Raw genomic sequence first — 26,972 nt, 5'->3', positions numbered from 1 at the left:
TCTGGGAAAGATTTTAATAATAAAACTGAAATAAAATTAGAATTTAGATTAATGGATCAGATTCAAAATTTTTAAAAATTTAAATTTCAAAAAAATCATCGGCATCAAAAATAAGTCTAACGAATTTTTAAATAAAAATCTTATTAAATATGTAAATAATTTAAATAAGGCGATAAAATTTTAATAAAATAAAAAATCAAGGATTTAGATTTGAAATTTCTTTTATTATTCTAAAGATTCTTAACGATTTTTTAAAATTTTTAAACTTGCTTATGATTGGTCAGAATTTAACAAAAGAAAAAATTTGAATATATGAAAAAATGTTTAATTTAATTTAAATATAAATAAAATTATCAATTCTGTTTACATAGCAGTAATAATAATAACGATAATAGATGAATTAAAATTAGCAAAATTATAATTAATTTTTAAATAAGAAATGTAATAATTAATTTAAATTTCGGTTACACTCAAATGTCGTCTGGCTTAAGAAATAATTATGTTTACGATTCGGTTAAATTACATGTTGAAGAAATTAATGAAATTTAATCAAAGGTAAAAATCAATATTAATTTTGTAAAATATATTATACATAATGATTTCATAAATTTTAAAATATTTCATTAATTCAAAAAAGAATTGATCGAGTTTGATTGGTTTATTTAAATTTAAATTCAAAAAACGTAAGACACGACGTTGATTCGTTGATAATTTTAACTGTTTGAACTTTAATTCGTAGCAAAAGCTTATGGAATTAAATCGTTCGTTCGTAATTATCATTACAAAAAATTTATCTAAAGCTTATCCGGGATTTTGATACAGAAAAATGGGGAAAAAAAGGTAAAAAAATTTTGACGTCATTCCGGTAGAAAATTCTTTCAATTTTCATTTCAATTTTTTAGATCGATTATTATATACTTTTAATCTTCTTATATCTTTGATAACTATGTTAATGATATGTCATTCCTTAACGTCTTTCTTTCTTATAGTGACGTCAATAATACGACCTTTCTTTCATGACGTAACGTTTTATAATCACGTGATACTTTCTCATGAGGGATTAGTTAACTCACCTCTGTGGTGTCGTTTGTATCTACATTTATATTGCGAAGAAAATTACAAATTTAATAATTATTTTTCTAAAAATTAATGAAAATATTTATATAAATTCTGATACAATACTTTTATTAATAAGTTATATTTAACTACAAGGAAAAAATTGTAGTTATGTGCGTGACTATACTTTTTCACTACTGTATTTACACATTTACCCATTTATAGTGAAATATTGTATTTTTTTGAGATATTGACTTTAAATTATGGGATAGAAAGCCATTGAGTACTCCTTCCTGCCATCATTCTATATGTTGAACAGGAATATATAGCATCTTTCTGTTGTATCAATAGTAAAATATATATATTACACTCCTTTGTACTGTAATTACTAGATATATATTGTTGGGAATTTATGTATCATAATAGTTTTTCATATATACGACCTTTATATTGAAAACTGGAGAGTAGTCATGAGATTTATGGTAATGGCCATGTTGGTTTATCATAGTTGAAGCTACAGATGGGAGGTGAATGTGATTTATGCTGATACTGATGTTGGTTTGCTACCAATGGTTTTATATATAAGCTATAAAGCATATGTTTGTATGTAAATTTAGATGAAAAAATCCTTAAAAATTTAAAAATTTATATTCATACTTTAAAATATATTTTTGTTTCATTTGTTAGAACATNACTCATATATTTAGATTCACATTTTTGTGATAATTTTCACACAGTACAATGGCTTTTAAACATTCAAATATTTGTAATAATCTACATTAGATTACATACTACTGTATTAAATTTATTAAACTATCACACAGAAGGGAACACATACGAATGCTAGAAATTCTGGAAATATACAAAGCGGGGTTACGCAATAACTGCATTAACTATAAGGATGCGATTAATATTTCTACAGCTTGGAAGTTTGTTTATGAAGGGGAAGACCCCACAACTCCATTTAAGGCGCTTTCCACCGTTTTTATGTGGATGTAAAATAATATTTTTAAAATATATTTTTGTTTCATTTGTTAGAACATGTTAAAACACAGCTTTTAGCACATTAGTTGATTTATATGTTAATTTTAGCATATTTACAAGAGCCTTCTTGTCAAACACTCTTTATGCACTTATACTATATCTTCTAGTAAAAGTTATGTTTTATCAGCATTTTTCGAGTTTATCACGTTTCTTTGCGTGTGTATGAGTCATGGATGGTTGATAAATTCAAAAATATGCCTCGTGCATATTGATTTTTTGAATGTTAACAATGTTTACAGAAAGGAAGTGGAGAAAGTTTGATAAGATGTACAATACTCCTGGTATCTTCAGGATATATTTCTAAAAGTTCTGCAAACACTCTTTTCCCCTTCTTCCTGTAGCAGTATATGTGCAATATTAGTCATAAAATAATGTTGATGAGTACTAGTTTTATAGTTTGAGTTGCTCTTATGCTGTTTGTACAAGCGCAGGAAGAATAAACAACTTCGAAAATAGTATGAAAGTGAGTTGCATCTCTTTTGTAAATTGCTGAAACAATACACCTTTTGCAAACTTTGTCATTACCTAACTTCACTTTTAACAATTTTACTTATCCAGAATTAATTCCCCCTATCGATTGTTAAACAATTCAATTAATTTATTGTTAAGGATCCGCTAATTGCTAAAACCATTTTTGTTTGATGGCCCTTTTCTAATTGTTGTCCTTACGTAATCAATTACGTAAAAGAAATCGATGAATTGATCGAAAATCGATCCGTTTCTATTGTTTAGAAAGTAAATGATCTATTTTTAACTATAATACATCTATAAAATTATATATAACTTGCTATAAATTATATATAAAGCTAGCTTTCTATAAGCAATATAGAAATAGTTTTTATAAAATAGTACTAATGAGGAAAAGATGACTTTGGCATCCCTCCTAACGGAATATAAGCTCTGGCAATATGCCCTGTATATAATTAAATCATTGATTAGACTAAGATTTTAGGAATATCTCGTGAAATTTAAACATTTGCTAGCTGTTTACATTCCTCTAAATTCAAATATTACGTGTAAACTAAGTATAAATTAATTTTATATATATATATTTAAGTTAATTATCCTGCTGATTAGCTTAAAATATATCCAGTGTAAGTGTATCTTGCAGCACGAGTTGTCTGAAAGAACACAGTTTTAAAGTGTTTTTAGAAGTGTTTTTCTATAAGAAAGCTTTCTTCGAAGGTTAGAAAGGTTCAAGAGAAAGTTTTCAGTTGAGAAATATCCTCAGATTTCTTCTAGATTATTTTATTTTACTTCGAAAAGTTAACACAAAACCCATGCTGCTAACCATAGACAACCAAAGCAAACATAGATGACAACTGAAGTTAACAAGAGGCTCTACTCTTTTCTCAAGTGGATCAAGTTATAATGTTGACAAATTTAGATTTTTTTTTCTTTATAAAATTCCATACAATGACTTTTTTTTCCTTGTCAATTATTTTTTAATACAGATAAAAATCACACACTGCTCAATTTTTAACCGTAAAAAGGTGGTAAAAGTTTCAAAATTTATATATAAAAATTCGACTTTATAAAATTGCAAATAAATCACTTCAAAAATTTATCGAAAAGTTCGAAAACTGGATGTAAATTTACTTGCATACTTTAGATTTTTTTAAAGATTTTTTTTTCGAAGAAAAATTTTACATTGTTTGTCAGTATGTCGCTCCGTACCAACTTTATCTCTAAACTGATTGACGTTTAAGTAGGTGTTTGTTAATTATAAGAGGTTAGAGTATTGTATAGTTCGATTATCATATACTGGTTTACACTATTAATGACATAATCTTTAAAGAGAATAGCTAAAATTTTGATTTTATAACTAAATTATTAAGATATATAGACCTATATTATAATAATGAAACTTTGTTTCGTTAAAATTATAAAATGGCCCATACAAATCTTCATTTTGATGTTAATCGTTTCGAAAAACTCTTTAAAAAGTTAAATTTTATGGCTATTCATCTAATTTAAATTGCTTCATTGCATCCTGGAGCAATAAAATGGAGGTCGTTTCATCTTTTTGAATCGAAATTAATTTAAAAATTTGAAATTATTAGATTTGTTTTACAATCGTTGAGCTGTAATTTGAAAAAATTGTATATCTAAATTTCCACTGCCGTTTGTCTTCTTTCCTTAATCTCGAGAACAAAGTTAGATAGATGAAAATTGAGATAGATATGAAAAGCTTAGGGGCAGGAGGCCCGATTAACTGTATAGGAACTTCCGATTTGGACCGGAAGTCACGTTATTTCAATTCAAATTTCCCCTGAAAGGTGTTAGTTATATGACCGGCACGACTCTATTGCTAACAGGAAAAGTATGATGTACAGGGGCAAGACACTACTAATTTGAGGTGGAGAGAATATATTTTAAATTAAATAATTTAAAAGTATGATTAAAAAATGCATCCTGGCATTGTGACGATGCCACAATAAAATAATTGCTCGTTTACTAGTTAAGGAATATTTTTTAAGCATTAACAGCAATCCAGATGAACGAAACGCATTTAATATATTAAACGAAGGAGAATAATATATAGGAACACCTATAGAGAAATCTATTTTAAGAATGACAGGTGAATTGACTGTTTGGTCGCAAGTAAAATGAAACAGTTGCTACAATACTCTTTCGTTGACTTGACAGGTTCTGGTAGTTATACTATTCCCTTTGGAGAAAAACAAACTTCTCTCCTGACACTTGATGTATGAGTCTGCAGGATATTGCCAGTTCATCATATTCCTTAACAAAATTTCATATCGTTGGAATCTCGGTTGTGCCACACTTCTAGATGATGGCTTTTTCTATCGTAAAAAATAATCTTTTAAGTGAGAAATTCTGTTTTTACAAAAGAGAAAGTGTAGTTGCACTCTAAAATCTGCAGTTTAACCCCTTGTTACAGTCTAAGAAAGCAGCAATAATGATGACGTGAGACGTTCTATACGTTCTTAAGTATCAGTATATATGTGCAAGAACCATAACTTAGCAAAGTTTGAGTAGTGTATCGACGTATAAAACTCTTTAAAATGTAAATTTGTACATTAGACGAGGCAAAACACTACTTTAAAAATCGTATAGAAGAGTTCAATTTGAGTAACAGTTAGATATTTCTTTATGTGGCCTACACATCCCAATAAATCCGTAAATGGAATTCTAGGTACGATATACAGCTATAAAATAGGAAAGAAATCGCAAAAAAAATCCAAAAAGAATGTAGGAAACATTTTTAAAATTCCCATTTTAACCTTCTATCTTTAAAAAAAATACTGAATTATATCAACGTTGTACAGTTAAAATAAATATAAAAGTCGTGTCACATGTCGTTAATTTAAAATTAAATTTAACAAAACAAATTCAAGAATTTTCGATTTTTTAAAATTGTGTATAAATTTATATTTTTTTCTGATTTTAAATTTGATTTTTTAATCAGCTGTTTGTAATTTGTACATTTCAGCATTGTTGTAACTTACTTAATTTTTTAAAATACTCGTCAATTTCGATCAGCTGTTTCATTTTAAACTAAATAAATCATCAGTTTCAATCATCTGTTATTTCAATTCTAAATTGTATACATTTCATCTCTATTACGTAAAATATATATATATATATATAAAATAAAGCGTTTTAAACGAATTTACGCACGTTTAACGCAATTTTTACAGATTAAACTAATTATAGCATTAATTTCTTAATAATGATATCGAAGCAGATAGAATATCACGTAAACCTTCTGTTCCTCGTACAATTAGGCATTTAATTACAACAAAATTATACTGTTTAATGGGCATCGCAGGAAGAAAATCGCCAAAATTTCAGGAATCAGGATATAAATACAGGACGTTATACAGCCGGTTACTTTTTTGTTTAATTGAGCTTAAAGGTCACGTTACTGTAGCTATATCTTTTATTTAAAAGTAGAACAATTAAAAGGAAGAATTAACTCTGTACACGAACTTAATTTAGTTTGATATTAAGGATAAATCACATACAATATTTTCTGATTTTAATTCTTGAACGAACCTGTTTGTGTACGAGTACGGCACCTTATTAAGTTTGCATTTATATAACTTTAAAATGTAATTTTAGAAATGTAGGTATTGTTTGTGTTATATGTTTTGAAATTGATAAAATTTCGAGTTAAATTTTAAAAATTTTATTCTGAAGTGGAAAGAATATTAAATATTAAAATGAGATTTAACTGCTTATAGGATTAGAAAACTGTGAGAAGTAACTTGTAAAATAATTGAATGGTTCTAAAAGTGGCCCAAAAGTCGGTTAACCGATAAAAAAGACTAAAGTGATGTCTTATTCATTCCCTAGTTTTGTAAAAAAAGAAAAAAAAACTCCATGTTCTAAACTCAGTTTACGATTCTTATTTGCTTGAAACACAAAACAAGAAGGTTAACTGACTTTTAGGCCACTCTGTACATCTAAAAATCTATATTTACGTATCAAACAAGCTTTAAATAATTTTATCAATTTTTTTTAAGTACAAAAGATGATTAAAGTTATAAAGTTCTTTAAGAGAGGATTATTTTAAGTCGATTTTATCCTGATTATTTAGTTAAGAAAGTATAAAATTCTCTTTTAAGTTGGCTGTATTTTAGTTTTAAAAATCATTTATTCACCTATTTATGATAGTGTAGTGATTTAATGCTAGCTCTGTTGATTACTAAACTGAATATTTATCGAGAATTATATTACAACAGAGGGAAAAAAAGGAACTTTTAAATTGCTTCCTCGCGTCAAAAATAGCTTTAGGTGTTTTGAAACTTGGTTATTTTGCATATTTTTATTATACATTTAAACGATTTTACTTAATTATAAGGCCTACACAAGTCCATAATTTAAGAAAATCACTTCTTGCTACTATCTAGTTGCTGCGAAATAATTTTATTTATGCATTACTCCGACAGAGTTTTATGGTGTGTAACGATCTCACAAGAAAGTAGAAACATTTTTGGATCTGTTTATATTTAATGCTGTCAGAAAAAAATTACTTTTATTGTTTATAAAAGCCATAGCAATTAATTGTTCGAATGTGTTTTTAACCAAAATAGATACATTTTATATTCTTTTAGTTTTGCTTTTTTTAATAATTAGTTTTTCTCTTTTATGCTAATTTTATATTCTTTTAGTTTTGCTTTTTTTAATAATTAGTTTTTCTCTTTTATGCTAATTTTGTGATCGATTTAAATTTGTTTATTTTCGAATTTTTTTTTCTTTTATTTTAATGCTTATTTCAAAATTTTATGAGCTGTTGTTTGAATTATACATTTTTTCATTGTTGTAGCTTATATATAGAACAAATGAAATGTAAAAATATTTAAAAAGATGTACATTTCAATTTCATTTTAAAATTTATATTAGTTTTGATCTTTATATTTTATCAGTTGTTGCTAAAAGTATACTTTTCTCCATTGTTGTAGCTTATTTTTACATTTCTACATTGTTGTAGNTTTCATTGCTGTAGATTTCATCAGCTGTTATTCAAAATTGTAAATTTCATTGCTGTAGATTTCATCAGCTGTTATTCAAAATTGTAAATTTCATTGCTGTAGATTTCATCAGCTGTTATTCAAAATTGTAAATTTCATTGCTGTAGATTTCATCAGCTGTTATTCAAAATTGTAAATTTCATTGCTGTAGATTTCATCAGCTGTTATTCAAAATTGTAAATTTCATTGCTGTAGATTTCATCAGCTGTTATTCAAAATTGTAAATTTCATTGCTGTAGATTTCATCAGCTGTTATTCAAAATTGTAAATTTCATTGCTGTAGATTTCATCAGCTGTTATTCAAAATTGTAAATTTCATTGCTGTAGATTTCATCAGCTGTTATTCAAAATTGTAAATTTCATTGCTGTAGATTTCATCAGCTGTTATTCAAAATTGTAAATTTCATTGCTGTAGATTTCATCAGCTGTTATTCAAAATTGTAAATTTCATTGCTGTAGATTTCATCAGCTGTTATTCAAAATTGTAAATTTCATTGCTGTAGATTTCATCAGCTGTTATTCAAAATTGTAAATTTCATTGCTGTAGATTTCATCAGCTGTTATTCAAAATTGTAAATTTCATTGCTGTAGATTTCATCAGCTGTTATTCAAAATTGTAAATTTCATTGCTGTAGATTTCATCAGCTGTTATTCAAAATTGTAAATTTCATTGCTGTAGATTTCATCAGCTGTTATTCAAAATTGTAAATTTCATTGCTGTAGATTTCATCAGCTGTTATTCAAAATTGTAAATTTCATTGCTGTAGATTTCATCAGCTGTTATTCAAAATTGTAAATTTCATTGCTGTAGATTTCATCAGCTGTTATTCAAAATTGTAAATTTCATTGCTGTAGATTTCATCAGCTGTTATTCAAAATTGTAAATTTCATTGCTGTAGATTTCATCAGCTGTTATTCAAAATTGTAAATTTCATTGCTGTAGATTTCATCAGCTGTTATTCAAAATTGTAAATTTCATTGCTGTAGATTTCATCAGCTGTTATTCAAAATTGTAAATTTCATTGCTGTAGATTTCATCAGCTGTTATTCAAAATTGTAAATTTCATTGCTGTAGATTTCATCAGCTGTTATTCAAAATTGTAAATTTCATTGCTGTAGATTTCATCAGCTGTTATTCAAAATTGTAAATTTCATTGCTGTAGATTTCATCAGCTGTTATTCAAAATTGTAAATTTCATTGCTGTAGATTTCATCAGCTGTTATTCAAAATTGTAAATTTCATTGCTGTAGATTTCATCAGCTGTTATTCAAAATTGTAAATTTCATTGCTGTAGATTTCATCAGCTGTTATTCAAAATTGTAAATTTCATTGCTGTAGATTTCATCAGCTGTTATTCAAAATTGTAAATTTCATTGCTGTAGATTTCATCAGCTGTTATTCAAAATTGTAAATTTCATTGCTGTAGATTTCATCAGCTGTTATTCAAAATTGTAAATTTCATTGCTGTAGATTTCATCAGCTGTTATTCAAAATTGTAAATTTCATTGCTGTAGATTTCATCAGCTGTTATTCAAAATTGTAAATTTCATTGCTGTAGATTTCATCAGCTGTTATTCAAAATTGTAAATTTCATTGCTGTAGATTTCATCAGCTGTTATTCAAAATTGTAAATTTCATTGCTGTAGATTTCATCAGCTGTTATTCAAAATTGTAAATTTCATTGCTGTAGATTTCATCAGCTGTTATTCAAAATTGTAAATTTCATTGCTGTAGATTTCATCAGCTGTTATTCAAAATTGTAAATTTCATTGCTGTAGATTTCATCAGCTGTTATTCAAAATTGTAAATTTCATTGCTGTAGATTTCATCAGCTGTTATTCAAAATTGTAAATTTCATTGCTGTAGATTTCATCAGCTGTTATTCAAAATTGTAAATTTCATTGCTGTAGATTTCATCAGCTGTTATTCAAAATTGTAAATTTCATTGCTGTAGATTTCATCAGCTGTTATTCAAAATTGTAAATTTCATTGCTGTAGATTTCATCAGCTGTTATTCAAAATTGTAAATTTCATTGCTGTAGATTTCATCAGCTGTTATTCAAAATTGTAAATTTCATTGCTGTAGATTTCATCAGCTGTTATTCAAAATTGTAAATTTCATTGCTGTAGATTTCATCAGCTGTTATTCAAAATTGTAAATTTCATTGCTGTAGATTTCATCAGCTGTTATTCAAAATTGTAAATTTCATTGCTGTAGATTTCATCAGCTGTTATTCAAAATTGTAAATTTCATTGCTGTAGATTTCATCAGCTGTTATTCAAAATTGTAAATTTCATTGCTGTAGATTTCATCAGCTGTTATTCAAAATTGTAAATTTCATTGCTGTAGATTTCATCAGCTGTTATTCAAAATTGTAAATTTCATTGCTGTAGATTTCATCAGCTGTTATTCAAAATTGTAAATTTCATTGCTGTAGATTTCATCAGCTGTTATTCAAAATTGTAAATTTCATTGCTGTAGATTTCATCAGCTGTTATTCAAAATTGTAAATTTCATTGCTGTAGATTTCATCAGCTGTTATTCAAAATTGTAAATTTCATTGCTGTAGATTTCATCAGCTGTTATTCAAAATTGTAAATTTCATTGCTGTAGATTTCATCAGCTGTTATTCAAAATTGTAAATTTCATTGCTGTAGATTTCATCAGCTGTTATTCAAAATTGTAAATTTCATTGCTGTAGATTTCATCAGCTGTTATTCAAAATTGTAAATTTCATTGCTGTAGATTTCATCAGCTGTTATTCAAAATTGTAAATTTCATTGCTGTAGATTTCATCAGCTGTTATTCAAAATTGTAAATTTCATTGCTGTAGATTTCATCAGCTGTTATTCAAAATTGTAAATTTCATTGCTGTAGATTTCATCAGCTGTTATTCAAAATTGTAAATTTCATTGCTGTAGATTTCATCAGCTGTTATTCAAAATTGTAAATTTCATTGCTGTAGATTTCATCAGCTGTTATTCAAAATTGTAAATTTCATTGCTGTAGATTTCATCAGCTGTTATTCAAAATTGTAAATTTCATTGCTGTAGATTTCATCAGCTGTTATTCAAAATTGTAAATTTCATTGCTGTAGATTTCATCAGCTGTTATTCAAAATTGTAAATTTCATTGCTGTAGATTTCATCAGCTGTTATTCAAAATTGTAAATTTCATTGCTGTAGATTTCATCAGCTGTTATTCAAAATTGTAAATTTCATTGCTGTAGATTTCATCAGCTGTTATTCAAAATTGTAAATTTCATTGCTGTAGATTTCATCAGCTGTTATTCAAAATTGTAAATTTCATTGCTGTAGATTTCATCAGCTGTTATTCAAAATTGTAAATTTCATTGCTGTAGATTTCATCAGCTGTTATTCAAAATTGTAAATTTCATTGCTGTAGATTTCATCAGCTGTTATTCAAAATTGTAAATTTCATTGCTGTAGATTTCATCAGCTGTTATTCAAAATTGTAAATTTCATTGCTGTAGATTTCATCAGCTGTTATTCAAAATTGTAAATTTCATTGCTGTAGATTTCATCAGCTGTTATTCAAAATTGTAAATTTCATTGCTGTAGATTTCATCAGCTGTTATTCAAAATTGTAAATTTCATTGCTGTAGATTTCATCAGCTGTTATTCAAAATTGTAAATTTCATTGCTGTAGATTTCATCAGCTGTTATTCAAAATTGTAAATTTCATTGCTGTAGATTTCATCAGCTGTTATTCAAAATTGTAAATTTCATTGCTGTAGATTTCATCAGCTGTTATTCAAAATTGTAAATTTCATTGCTGTAGATTTCATCAGCTGTTATTCAAAATTGTAAATTTCATTGCTGTAGATTTCATCAGCTGTTATTCAAAATTGTAAATTTCATTGCTGTAGATTTCATCAGCTGTTATTCAAAATTGTAAATTTCATTGCTGTAGATTTCATCAGCTGTTATTCAAAATTGTAAATTTCATTGCTGTAGATTTCATCAGCTGTTATTCAAAATTGTAAATTTCATTGCTGTAGATTTCATCAGCTGTTATTCAAAATTGTAAATTTCATTGCTGTAGATTTCATCAGCTGTTATTCAAAATTGTAAATTTCATTGCTGTAGATTTCATCAGCTGTTATTCAAAATTGTAAATTTCATTGCTGTAGATTTCATCAGCTGTTATTCAAAATTGTAAATTTCATTGCTGTAGATTTCATCAGCTGTTATTCAAAATTGTAAATTTCATTGCTGTAGATTTCATCAGCTGTTATTCAAAATTGTAAATTTCATTGCTGTAGATTTCATCAGCTGTTATTCAAAATTGTAAATTTCATTGCTGTAGATTTCATCAGCTGTTATTCAAAATTGTAAATTTCATTGCTGTAGATTTCATCAGCTGTTATTCAAAATTGTAAATTTCATTGCTGTAGATTTCATCAGCTGTTATTCAAAATTGTAAATTTCATTGCTGTAGATTTCATCAGCTGTTATTCAAAATTGTAAATTTCATTGCTGTAGATTTCATCAGCTGTTATTCAAAATTGTAAATTTCATTGCTGTAGATTTCATCAGCTGTTATTCAAAATTGTAAATTTCATTGCTGTAGATTTCATCAGCTGTTATTCAAAATTGTAAATTTCATTGCTGTAGATTTCATCAGCTGTTATTCAAAATTGTAAATTTCATTGCTGTAGATTTCATCAGCTGTTATTCAAAATTGTAAATTTCATTGCTGTAGATTTCATCAGCTGTTATTCAAAATTGTAAATTTCATTGCTGTAGATTTCATCAGCTGTTATTCAAAATTGTAAATTTCATTGCTGTAGATTTCATCAGCTGTTATTCAAAATTGTAAATTTCATTGCTGTAGATTTCATCAGCTGTTATTCAAAATTGTAAATTTCATTGCTGTAGATTTCATCAGCTGTTATTCAAAATTGTAAATTTCATTGCTGTAGATTTCATCAGCTGTTATTCAAAATTGTAAATTTCATTGCTGTAGATTTCATCAGCTGTTATTCAAAATTGTAAATTTCATTGCTGTAGATTTCATCAGCTGTTATTCAAAATTGTAAATTTCATTGCTGTAGATTTCATCAGCTGTTATTCAAAATTGTAAATTTCATTGCTGTAGATTTCATCAGCTGTTATTCAAAATTGTAAATTTCATTGCTGTAGATTTCATCAGCTGTTATTCAAAATTGTAAATTTCATTGCTGTAGATTTCATCAGCTGTTATTCAAAATTGTAAATTTCATTGCTGTAGATTTCATCAGCTGTTATTCAAAATTGTAAATTTCATTGCTGTAGATTTCATCAGCTGTTATTCAAAATTGTAAATTTCATTGCTGTAGATTTCATCAGCTGTTATTCAAAATTGTAAATTTCATTGCTGTAGATTTCATCAGCTGTTATTCAAAATTGTAAATTTCATTGCTGTAGATTTCATCAGCTGTTATTCAAAATTGTAAATTTCATTGCTGTAGATTTCATCAGCTGTTATTCAAAATTGTAAATTTCATTGCTGTAGATTTCATCAGCTGTTATTCAAAATTGTAAATTTCATTGCTGTAGATTTCATCAGCTGTTATTCAAAATTGTAAATTTCATTGCTGTAGATTTCATCAGCTGTTATTCAAAATTGTAAATTTCATTGCTGTAGATTTCATCAGCTGTTATTCAAAATTGTAAATTTCATTGCTGTAGATTTCATCAGCTGTTATTCAAAATTGTAAATTTCATTGCTGTAGATTTCATCAGCTGTTATTCAAAATTGTAAATTTCATTGCTGTAGATTTCATCAGCTGTTATTCAAAATTGTAAATTTCATTGCTGTAGATTTCATCAGCTGTTATTCAAAATTGTAAATTTCATTGCTGTAGATTTCATCAGCTGTTATTCAAAATTGTAAATTTCATTGCTGTAGATTTCATCAGCTGTTATTCAAAATTGTAAATTTCATTGCTGTAGATTTCATCAGCTGTTATTCAAAATTGTAAATTTCATTGCTGTAGATTTCATCAGCTGTTATTCAAAATTGTAAATTTCATTGCTGTAGATTTCATCAGCTGTTATTCAAAATTGTAAATTTCATTGCTGTAGATTTCATCAGCTGTTATTCAAAATTGTAAATTTCATTGCTGTAGATTTCATCAGCTGTTATTCAAAATTGTAAATTTCATTGCTGTAGATTTCATCAGCTGTTATTCAAAATTGTAAATTTCATTGCTGTAGATTTCATCAGCTGTTATTCAAAATTGTAAATTTCATTGCTGTAGATTTCATCAGCTGTTATTCAAAATTGTAAATTTCATTGCTGTAGATTTCATCAGCTGTTATTCAAAATTGTAAATTTCATTGCTGTAGATTTCATCAGCTGTTATTCAAAATTGTAAATTTCATTGCTGTAGATTTCATCAGCTGTTATTCAAAATTGTAAATTTCATTGCTGTAGATTTCATCAGCTGTTATTCAAAATTGTAAATTTCATTGCTGTAGATTTCATCAGCTGTTATTCAAAATTGTAAATTTCATTGCTGTAGATTTCATCAGCTGTTATTCAAAATTGTAAATTTCATTGCTGTAGATTTCATCAGCTGTTATTCAAAATTGTAAATTTCATTGCTGTAGATTTCATCAGCTGTTATTCAAAATTGTAAATTTCATTGCTGTAGATTTCATCAGCTGTTATTCAAAATTGTAAATTTCATTGCTGTAGATTTCATCAGCTGTTATTCAAAATTGTAAATTTCATTGCTGTAGATTTCATCAGCTGTTATTCAAAATTGTAAATTTCATTGCTGTAGATTTCATCAGCTGTTATTCAAAATTGTAAATTTCATTGCTGTAGATTTCATCAGCTGTTATTCAAAATTGTAAATTTCATTGCTGTAGATTTCATCAGCTGTTATTCAAAATTGTAAATTTCATTGCTGTAGATTTCATCAGCTGTTATTCAAAATTGTAAATTTCATTGCTGTAGATTTCATCAGCTGTTATTCAAAATTGTAAATTTCATTGCTGTAGATTTCATCAGCTGTTATTCAAAATTGTAAATTTCATTGCTGTAGATTTCATCAGCTGTTATTCAAAATTGTAAATTTCATTGCTGTAGATTTCATCAGCTGTTATTCAAAATTGTAAATTTCATTGCTGTAGATTTCATCAGCTGTTATTCAAAATTGTAAATTTCATTGCTGTAGATTTCATCAGCTGTTATTCAAAATTGTAAATTTCATTGCTGTAGATTTCATCAGCTGTTATTCAAAATTGTAAATTTCATTGCTGTAGATTTCATCAGCTGTTATTCAAAATTGTAAATTTCATTGCTGTAGATTTCATCAGCTGTTATTCAAAATTGTAAATTTCATTGCTGTAGATTTCATCAGCTGTTATTCAAAATTGTAAATTTCATTGCTGTAGATTTCATCAGCTGTTATTCAAAATTGTAAATTTCATTGCTGTAGATTTCATCAGCTGTTATTCAAAATTGTAAATTTCATTGCTGTAGATTTCATCAGCTGTTATTCAAAATTGTAAATTTCATTGCTGTAGATTTCATCAGCTGTTATTCAAAATTGTAAATTTCATTGCTGTAGATTTCATCAGCTGTTATTCAAAATTGTAAATTTCATTGCTGTAGATTTCATCAGCTGTTATTCAAAATTGTAAATTTCATTGCTGTAGATTTCATCAGCTGTTATTCAAAATTGTAAATTTCATTGCTGTAGATTTCATCAGCTGTTATTCAAAATTGTAAATTTCATTGCTGTAGATTTCATCAGCTGTTATTCAAAATTGTAAATTTCATTGCTGTAGATTTCATCAGCTGTTATTCAAAATTGTAAATTTCATTGCTGTAGATTTCATCAGCTGTTATTCAAAATTGTAAATTTCATTGCTGTAGATTTCATCAGCTGTTATTCAAAATTGTAAATTTCATTGCTGTAGATTTCATCAGCTGTTATTCAAAATTGTAAATTTCATTGCTGTAGATTTCATCAGCTGTTATTCAAAATTGTAAATTTCATTGCTGTAGATTTCATCAGCTGTTATTCAAAATTGTAAATTTCATTGCTGTAGATTTCATCAGCTGTTATTCAAAATTGTAAATTTCATTGCTGTAGATTTCATCAGCTGTTATTCAAAATTGTAAATTTCATTGCTGTAGATTTCATCAGCTGTTATTCAAAATTGTAAATTTCATTGCTGTAGATTTCATCAGCTGTTATTCAAAATTGTAAATTTCATTGCTGTAGATTTCATCAGCTGTTATTCAAAATTGTAAATTTCATTGCTGTAGATTTCATCAGCTGTTATTCAAAATTGTAAATTTCATTGCTGTAGATTTCATCAGCTGTTATTCAAAATTGTAAATTTCATTGCTGTAGATTTCATCAGCTGTTATTCAAAATTGTAAATTTCATTGCTGTAGATTTCATCAGCTGTTATTCAAAATTGTAAATTTCATTGCTGTAGATTTCATCAGCTGTTATTCAAAATTGTAAATTTCATTGCTGTAGATTTCATCAGCTGTTATTCAAAATTGTAAATTTCATTGCTGTAGATTTCATCAGCTGTTATTCAAAATTGTAAATTTCATTGCTGTAGATTTCATCAGCTGTTATTCAAAATTGTAAATTTCATTGCTGTAGATTTCATCAGCTGTTATTCAAAATTGTAAATTTCATTGCTGTAGATTTCATCAGCTGTTATTCAAAATTGTAAATTTCATTGCTGTAGATTTCATCAGCTGTTATTCAAAATTGTAAATTTCATTGCTGTAGATTTCATCAGCTGTTATTCAAAATTGTAAATTTCATTGCTGTAGATTTCATCAGCTGTTATTCAAAATTGTAAATTTCATTGCTGTAGATTTCATCAGCTGTTATTCAAAATTGTAAATTTCATTGCTGTAGATTTCATCAGCTGTTATTCAAAATTGTAAATTTCATTGCTGTAGATTTCATCAGCTGTTATTCAAAATTGTAAATTTCATTGCTGTAGATTTCATCAGCTGTTATTCAAAATTGTAAATTTCATTGCTGTAGATTTCATCAGCTGTTATTCAAAATTGTAAATTTCATTGCTGTAGATTTCATCAGCTGTTATTCAAAATTGTAAATTTCATTGCTGTAGATTTCATCAGCTGTTATTCAAAATTGTAAATTTCATTGCTGTAGATTTCATCAGCTGTTATTCAAAATTGTAAATTTCATTGCTGTAGATTTCATCAGCTGTTATTCAAAATTGTAAATTTCATTGCTGTAGATTTCATCAGCTGTTATTCAAAATTGTAAATTTCATTGCTGTAGATTTCATCAGCTGTTATTCAAAATTGTAAATTTCATTGCTGTAGATTTCATCAGCTGTTATTCAAAATTGTAAATTTCATTGCTGTAGATTTCATCAGCTGTTATTCAAAATTGTAAATTTCATTGTTGTAGATTTCATCAGATGTTATTCAAAATTGTAAATTTCATTGTTGTAGATTTCATCAGCTGTTTTTATTTTAAAAAAGGAAAGAGAAGAGAGGTTGTAAGTTTCACCATTGTTGTATTTTTATAAAAACAGATGACAAAATCGACAAGCTCATCAGGAAACTGACAAATTTAATGAAACAGCTGATGAAATTTACCGAAATTTAGTAACAATGATAAAAACTGATGTTTAAACGTAAATTTCATCTGCTGCTTTTTATCATCTGATTTTATTGTTAATTTTGTAACTTTTTTTTCTACTCTTATTAACTTTTAAAATAAATTTTATTGCAATTTGTTAATTTATGAGAAAATTACTCTATTGATTACGTTTTATATGACGATTATTAAAATCTAGTAATGTCATTATCGTAATGATTTTGAAATTATACACGCATCTGTTGAATCTTATAATACTTAAAACTTTTCTCTTTAAAATTTGAATTCTGGTTGTTTAAAATCTAGATATGAATTCTGAAAAGATGCTCCCACCATATTTCAGTTATCTGTTAAGATGTATTTATTATTGTAAGTCGACTTAAGAATGTCTGTTCTAAGACAAAGTAAAAGTTTTTGTAACAATTTTACTGGGATATTATTTCGAAATTTATAACTATTGCAGTTTAAGAAAATTTGTTTAAAATTAAGGGGGGAAAATATAAGGTTTTATGTAATCAAATCCGCAGAATATAGCTATAAACAGTATTAAATTAAATCGTATTGTTAGAAGACGAACATCAGAGAAAATTCTTATAAGGAACCATTGAATTGCATTTGAGAATCGTGAAATTACTTCTTAATGACACGCTTTGTGTGGTACTAGCTTACTCTACACGTAATTACGCTCTAGAACGATTTATAGTTTGTAAATTCACCAACGTCTCAATTCTTCTCTGTTCCTCGTAAAACTCTATTATCTAACAAATGATGTCATGAACTTCAAAATTAAGCAGTTTCTGATCATAACTTTACTTATTAATTACTTTAATTACAATAAATTACAGCATTACATCTTCATTATCCGAGAATTATTATCTACGTGATGCTACTGTCAATATTTAATGAATTTAAATAAATTTTATTATATTTAAAGTATAAAATCTTTTTTATTGTTATTATATTACCGAATTAATTATAAATATTTAAATTACAAATGAAATATTCAGTTTTGAACTTAAATTATATCTTTGACCTTGAATGACCTTGAAAGTTACTTCGGGAGTTTTGATTACAAATGTGATTTATCCAATTAAAATTAATTAAAACGAGTAAATGTAATTAAAAATTTATTATTTTTAAGTTACTTTACGCATTGCTGCTCTTAATTTTGCAAAAATTTCTACGGCAGGTTCAAGTTTCTGTATTGATGCTGTACACTTGTACTCTACCATACTTTGAAGCACAAGTTTCCTGTAGTGTATTATATTGAAAAGTATCTTTTTTTATATTACTTTCGTTAGAAAAATGAAGATGAAAGACTTTATTTACAACCTCTAAGTTTTTTTAATGATATAACTCATTACATACACAAGCCATTGATTTTCGCTGTATACTTTCCATACGCTACGCCTCATCTTATTGAAGTGGCACACTTTAACAAGATGACCATTTGTGGCTGCAATATATATTCATGCATTAATTTAGCTCTCTCTCTAGAGATAAATTGGTAGCAGCAGCTTAAAGATCACTAAGTTAATTATTCATAAAATGGCTGTAAGCATCAGTAATGGTCACTAACCACCCTTTATAGATCCATAGTTAACGCTCTCAGAATCATAAAAATATTTTTATAAATGATTATTTTCAACATTAATATGTTGAATTAATATGCTGCTTGTCTCGTAGTTGTAGCGCTTTCTTCGATAGTTTTACCACTTAACCATGAACTAGAGTGTTTGTCCATTAATCAGAGGTTTAACCAATAACCATGGAAGTTTCTTTTGTGTCCATTAATCATTGGTCAGATCTGTGATTAATGGACATATTAACGTGTCCTTTGTCTCGGGGTTTTAGAGTCTAGTGCAAGAAACCAGTGTACTGTACGCTGATAGTTGGTGCCTCGTTAAAATGGAGTTTCCTGGGGTTTTTTCACACGTGTGACGTTTAAATAGAGACCAGTTTTATGTATAAAGTCTTCCCGGTAAGAAGGGGTCCCCTTTACCTACTAGATAAGCATGGGGATCCTAACACAGGATTCCCCTGACAGATAACGCAAGTGTTGTATGCCTTATTCTATCAATCCGAACCGACCACGGCTTTGTAATGTGTTCATTAACAAGTATTTTGTACATATAAATTAAAAATACGTTAATTTTACATACGAAACGTTTCTACGACACCTGAAATAATTAAAGTTGAAGTAAAAACGTGACAGAGCTAGAAATTTTGGCAGGGAACAGAAATTTTCAAACTCTTCATCACATCCCAAACGACGTCGTGAGATGGGATTTTAGTAACATTAAGCTGAAACATCAATCAGCTTTGTGTTTAGAGAAACCTTACACTAATGGTAAGTAGAGGAAGCTTATTACGATGCCATTATTCAAATGATCATTAGTAAAGTGCAACTACCAAGTCGAAGTATTAATAGCGTGTAAGCGACTCAGCCTGTCTCTAGTTAAGCAATTAAGGCTGACCTTGCGTGAGATGCATCAAAAAACTTAACAAACTACCAAAAAAATACAACAAAATATCGTTAAATTTAAAGTTAAACTAATTAGTTTCAGTTGAAACTATTTTTCGTAATGATTTGTATGGTTATAAATTAGTTGGAAGATTCTCGATAGTTTCAAAAGTACGAGAAAACGAGGAGCGCAGGATCGATTTCGGATTCCTGAGAGAAAATTTGACGTTTTGGTGTATATTAGGAACATAAATCGTAATATAAATCTCAATACTGTAGCAGTATTATCAAATAATAGTTGAAAATAATGTAAAAAATCAAACAAAAGAAAAAACTCCAGCAACAAGTTGCATAACTTTCCACGCAAAAATGGAAAAATGTGCGGCGCCATCTGTTAGGAGATTTTATTTAAAAATTTTTTATATTATTAAAATTATTATAAAATGGTAAAAAGCTTAATTTTGAGAATAGACGTGTTTTATAAAAAAATTGTAAATGCTAACGAGTAATATATTAAGTAGGACCCCTCCAGATAGGGCACGTGATATCTTTCTATCTCCCTAACCCCTCAATCTTTAACCACCAAAATTTAGTAGCATCAATGGCTCTAATACTCGAATCTCCCTGCAAAATTTCTGAAATTTTTGACAAAAGAAACGGGAGTTATTAACCTTCAAAGTGGATGAACAAAATCGTGCTCCCACACATCCGTACGTACAGGAGAAAAAAAAACAAAAACAGGTTTGTTTTGTATTTCTCGACGTTTCAAGGTGCCGAGTCCAAAAAATGTAAAATTCGTGGGGGTCGTTTTTGACCAATGGCCATACTTTCCAGTCCGTTATATATATATAACGGACTAGAAAGTAAAAGTTCTGTAAGGTTTTCTTTAAACTATTTTAATGTATATAACTTTCATTTTATTATATTTTAGAAAGCCAATTTTCAAAAAAAAAGATTGATTAGCTTTTATAAAAAAGTTAATCTAAATCCTTCCTATACAGTTCTGTACCCTTTCTATAGCTAATTCACCACTTTTTATGGCTAACCACCCCTTTTTTATGACTAATCTACAGTTTTTCTTGGCTAATCTATCAATTTTTATGGCTAATCTACTGCATTCTATGGTTAATCTACCTCCTCCTATGGCTAATCTACCCCCTTCTGTGAAAGTTACATAACTGAAACAAAGTATCTGCCACCCTATAAATCAAATAAAATTTCAGAAAATTCAGCATTTACACACCATTTAATAAACACGTACGTTCCTCAAACCTGTCATTTATTGCTTTAAAAAAGAAAAAAAATTGAAAATATATTTTTATGAAAAAATCGTTTTAACGTAAAATACACAGTAATGGCTTTCAAACGTTAGTGTTTATTGATAATTTACTTGTAATTTTTTCTATTTTTCTTTGTAAAAAAAATTTATATGTGTATATTCTACTCGTGTATATTAATATCGATCGTAGTTGTGCATTAAAAAATCGATTTACATTATTTCTTTCTTAAATTTCTGATATAAACGTTTGTTCTAGTATTAAAATGGCTGTTAAGTTAATGTCATTCTTCATTTGTGCCAATTTTCTTTGAAAGTTAACTTTTTTTGTGTAAAAGAATACACTTGTAACATTTTTATACGTAACCTAAAACACGAGGAAAATCAATGAAGTAGAGGCTAACACAAACGTCACAGTAGATTTATAGCTACGTAACGTGTAACATAAGTACGTAGCGCAATTGTATAAGTGAGGAATTAAATCATAAACTGTGAGTGTATGCAAATAAATGCGAAATAAATTAAAGTATTGGTGGTATATGTATTGCAAATATAAGAATATTATATATTATAGATGTATATATGTATTATATATGGCTTATAGATGTATATAGGAGTGTAAATTTGTGCACGAAAAAAAGACACAGTGAACAAAACTTCAATCTCACTCAATACAAATAAGCGCATTTAACGAATAATGTTAATGAATACACACACACTAAGAGTGCACGTTAAAGAAGGCACACGTTGCAAATGGGTGCACGTGAAAGGGCACACATACTACAAATGATTACATTTTGATTAAATACAGAAATAAAAATTCACAAAATACATTTTGAGAAATTCAAATACTGTATCTTTTAACTGGCATTTTAATAAGAAAAAGTAAGAAAAAAAGGATTAAAAAAACCCCGCTCCTCTTTTTTTTTTACACAGAAACATCGCAGGCAGCCAACTGTAAGCTTATTAATTTCAGAGAGAAAATTAATACTTTATAAATACAAAATTACCTAAATTTAAAATATCACAGGAGTATTATTACGTGTTCTACTTCCATTGTTTAATTATCAAAGCATTATCTTTATTTTAAAAAGTCGGAATTTTCTGTAATATTCTAGGGATTTTAATGAGGAATAATAATAAGTTTGCTTCAATTTAATATTCTTTACTCTCGAAATTCATATAAATGACGTGTCTCTGTTCTCCTGTACTTCCGCTTTTAACAACACTTCACTACGTTGTTATTGTACTTCAATATTCACTACTACTTAATAATAATTGAGTATATCTGTTTTAAAATAGGTTCTGACAAGACTAATTTACAAAATGTTCATTTGCATATGGATATAATTAATCACGTGTACGGCATAAAGTGCGAGTACGTGATTTAAGAAAATATAAATAATATAAACAATAAGTGTGTGAAATAACAAGCCGGTGTTTGTGCGAATGCCAATAATCGTATAGAATTAAAAACAGAATAACACAAGCAAAGAAAAAGTAAGAACAAGTACAGTAAGACGAGAAAAGGCAAAGTAAAACACAAGAACAGGCTCAACACACTGTAAGAACGTATAAAAGGAGAAAATGCATAGCAAAACATAACAATCGCGCAGTAGAATACCAGAACATATACACGAAGACACGAGAATAGAGGTACAGTAATAATAAAAACACCACGACTGACAGAACACGCAAAGAGCGCTCATCAAAGTAAAGAAGTGCATTCATTTCGTTAGAATACCGTCCACTTTTAAATCAAATTGACGTCATTCTTACATTTCAGTAACGAGAAAACTTGAAAAATGACACGAAGTTGATGTAGAAGTACCGGGTAATCTTAATTGAAGTACCCCTATCAACGTTGTCTAGAGTTGTGCAATTAAATTGGGTACGGTGACATCTCGAGACACGCTGAAGACATTTCCGTAAAAATGGTTAGTAATAAAACACGCCACTATGGCACTTTTGGCGCTGCAATAACAGTACTTTACAGAAGTCTTAAAGATGCATGGGATACTGCTCAATGTGGTACCCATTCTGAAGGTGTAAAAACTGAACACGTGAACAATGTGTAGATCATTTGTGATGCAATGCAATACTGCCTCAGGCTGCCAAATTTGCAACGATAAACCATATTTTTAAGCATGCATAAATGTTTTCGTTGCTTGCAGCTCCAAAATTTCCACATCGGCGAATTTTATACTAATTTCTTTTACAGAAATGTCTTCCGCACGTCCTGAAATGTCACCATACCAAATCTCTCTCTTCACGGCATTGTATAGGGGTATTTTAATTACGATTACTCGATGTATGCTATTGCCATAAGGCGAAGACGCGCATACATGTTCATAAATACTGTAATTAATATCAAAATAGTGGCGGATAAGTTTAATTTTCTACATTAAACACATGTCAAGTGTATTATTGTTTGCTTATTTTTCTGGTATTGATCGCGAAAAGAGTAAACACCGCTATATAAACATTTAACTATCGAAAGAATAAATATGCCAGACAATTCTTATATAAACAATCCTATTAGAATACGGATTGTTCTGTTCCATGCCTGTTAATTACACATTGCTGTGTTATTTTTTGTACGTTCCTTTGTTGTCTTAAGGTCTTGAACTCGTATTCTTTCATCCGTTGTTGTGTATACTTTAAGACGATAGACTTGTTTGTAGTCTGTGATTCTAAATACCAGCATTAACACGTGCCCGTGTTTAGAATGTTTTTGTTTTTCTGATTGCATTGTATTGTAAATCGACTAATGCTCTTGTGTTGGTAGCCTGTACGCACGTTTGTGTTAGAGCTTTTGTTTGCGTTTATCTTGTGCATGTAATTTTTGGTAAATCCTCGAGCTTTGACGTATATGTTGAAGGATTTCTGTATATCTTTGTATTGTTAAGAGCATTTTCTGTATGATACAACATGAAGTATTCAGAAATGCATAAAACACTATAATAAATACATGTAAGCCGCATAACAGGAATATATACATATATAAGATGTTTCCAGAGATGCACACAACAGGAAGTACAGTACGTGCCGGCGCGCAAAACAGGAAGTACATACAGGGTGTGCACAACAGGAAGTACGTGCAGGGTACACACCACAGGAAGTACAGTACATGCAGGGCTCACACAACAAGACATATATACATACATATATATATATATATATATATACAAAAGTTACACACAGGTCTATAGAGGTAAACACAACAGGATTTGTGTAAACTATATACTTGCAGAGTACATTTTTGCTTATATTTACTGACTTTAAAATATGCTCAACAATATATAGATGTATATAAATCCATTAGCACATACCACAATCTTCTTATAGTATAGGTTATATCTTTCATTTTTAAATAAAATATTCCTTTCAAATATAAAAATTTAATATTTTCTCCGCGAGATGGCGACACAGAAAAATAAACATTTCAATTTGTATTTTTATTTATTAAATGCTTGCTAAAAGTTTAAATAGTGACTTGTTAAAGTTATTTAAAACGTTTTAAAGTGTATAATGTGAAATAATAATATAAATATTTGAAAGTTAAATAAAATTGATTTAAATAAATCGAAAATTCGAATTTTAAAAATAGAATACGTCATCAAAATAGACAAACGTGATTGGTTCATGAGACGTTATACAGGTTATCGAACTGAATTTTTATTCATAAAAAATGATTTATCGCCGTTTATGTGCTATAAATAAAAGGATTAATAAAATATAAATGTTAGAAAGTAATAAAATAATTCGAAACGAATATTTTTTTTTTGTTCTTAATTCATTTATGGATAGAATTTTCAAAGATTACGTCTAGAAGAATCCTTACAAACGAACATTTGTTCATTATTATTTATATCAGATAAGCAAAAGAAACCTCACATAATAACTAAAATAATAGCTTAATAAATTGAAAATAATTCGAATTTTATGTCTTCCCTAACGAGTCAATAACTCGTGACATCATCGCTCCGTCTGGGTTATTATAATGAAAGAGTTTTATGAACTTTCAGTTGTTTCGGGAAAAAGAAAAACTGTATACAATAATCTAATAACAGATTAAATCTAGATTTGAATTGACCACATACCATCCTCCGGCGGCAGGATGGCCGAGGTGGTAACACATTAGCTTACCGCTATGCCATAGAAACCCCAGAAATTTTTAGGGGAAGGTGACATGTCCCGGTTATGTCGGGATCGGACCCTCACAACCTAATTACGCTTATTGTGGGCCTGGTTAAACCTACAATAAGTGATATTTTTTATGGTTGGCTCTTTGTTGTGTAGGCACTATGAGGGCCTTTTATGTAAGTTCAATGGGTAGGCCGAGTGAAAGACGGGACGTACACATCTGGGGCAGACCATCCCGAAAAATTCCTGAGGATTTTCGACTCCTCCGATTTTATCCAAGATCCTCCAGAACGCCTTGACCGCATCGGCCATTCGGTTGTATAATTAAAGCATACAATTAAAATGACCCACTTATTGCTCACAGGGTGAAAGGAGTAAAAAAATAAAAAATCTCACTCTCTTATTGGTTAATTTTGAAATTCAAATTTATTCTTTCTTACAATATTTTCTCAATTATTATTTTGATTTTGTTATTTTAAAATTAAGAATGTATGTGCTATATTTAGAATTTATATTTACAATGTAAAATGTTCAATGTTTATAACTAGCCGAGTCACTTTTATCTATACCGGATATATGACATCACAATGCACGATTATAATAGTCAAACCACGTGGTTTCTGCAATTTTTTGTAATGATATCATATAGCAAAGTTAAAGTTAACGCATAACATAGACGTCATCCCTCAAACAGCTTAAGTGTAAGTTTTAACATTTAATACTTCTCAAATATATGCTTTAAAATTACAAACTTTAAAGGCGAAACTACACGTGAAATATTCTATTTATATCAATATTTAAGATGATTTTTAAAAGTTTTTTAATGTTTACAATGTCGCTTAGCAACGAAATTTCGCTGAATTGCATAAGTTTGGTTTCGCCACTAGAGGGCTAGATAATTTTGATTTTGCCCTCTGATGGGGAGGTCAGAATTACATTATAATCATGATGATAAATTGGAATTTTGCCTGAAATTAAACTAATATAATAAAATTTACTGTACTAAATTTATTCTCGTATAGATCATTTAATAACATAATAATTTGCTTTTAACTATTTTTCATATACGTTAAGCCTGAATAAATATTCTTATAAGTTCATACTTGGCTATTAACAATCGCTCTTGTAAATATATTTTAATGTTTTATTCTTTGTTTACCTTAGTTATTGTTGCTTTGTTTTTTATATGCCAACATTGATATTAACGTTGTCATATAGACTTATTGCTTTATCTTACTTACATATTATGTAAGGTGACTTACAATATAATCTCATTGTATAACAGATAAACTAGAAATAATTAGACCATTTAATTTAGAATATTCTAAACTTAATTTAGAAAAAACTAAACAGTTTAATATCCTATACAAACTATTTTCTTTTTTACATTGTAAACTATAAATTAATATGTATTCTTAATATAATAATTGTAAAGGATTTCTTACCATGAATTATTTTTTTCAAAAATAATTAATTTCCATTTACTTAAGGTGTGAAATATCATTTTATAATTATTTAATGCATGTTCTTCCAAAATTTAAAGTATTACTAATTAATGGAAAGTGGTATATGAAAAGCTTTTGTTTATCTTGTGCATATAATTTAGCTACATTAGCTCTATTCTCACAACAAAACCACAATATAAATACAATAATTTTTAATAATGAATAAGTATTGTTATTCGATACACATTTCTGTTGTTATTAATTAGTATGATTAATTTCTTCATTAACGAATTGGAAAAAAATTGTAATTAAGTGTCATATTGGAATTTTTATCATAAAAAAAATAAGTCTGGACCAAGTATATCAACAGATATATTTTACTGTGTTTCATATAATAAAGTAAAAGTGACACA

General features: G+C 28.1%; 1 protein-coding gene and 1 long non-coding RNA gene across 3 annotated transcripts in view; both read left to right on the top strand.

Moving 5' to 3' along the window:
• LOC111617201 (eye-specific diacylglycerol kinase-like) overlaps positions 1-26,972 on the top strand; it is a 107,270-nt gene that overhangs the window by 30,587 nt on the left and 49,711 nt on the right. The window lies entirely within an intron of this gene.
• LOC111617224 lies at positions 443-1,711 on the top strand. The gene is made up of 3 exons (XR_002755385.1): positions 443-555; positions 740-840; positions 990-1,711. It is a non-coding gene; the product is annotated as an uncharacterized LOC111617224 (long non-coding RNA).

This window comes from Centruroides sculpturatus, unplaced genomic scaffold (assembly GCF_000671375.1).
Source record: "Centruroides sculpturatus isolate CEXI.00-Female unplaced genomic scaffold, Cexi_2.0 scaffold96, whole genome shotgun sequence".
Classification (NCBI taxonomy): Eukaryota; Metazoa; Arthropoda; class Arachnida; order Scorpiones; family Buthidae; genus Centruroides; species Centruroides sculpturatus.
The sequence above is the reverse complement of the archived record's forward strand: the minus strand, read 5'-3'. Positions and strand labels throughout refer to the sequence as shown.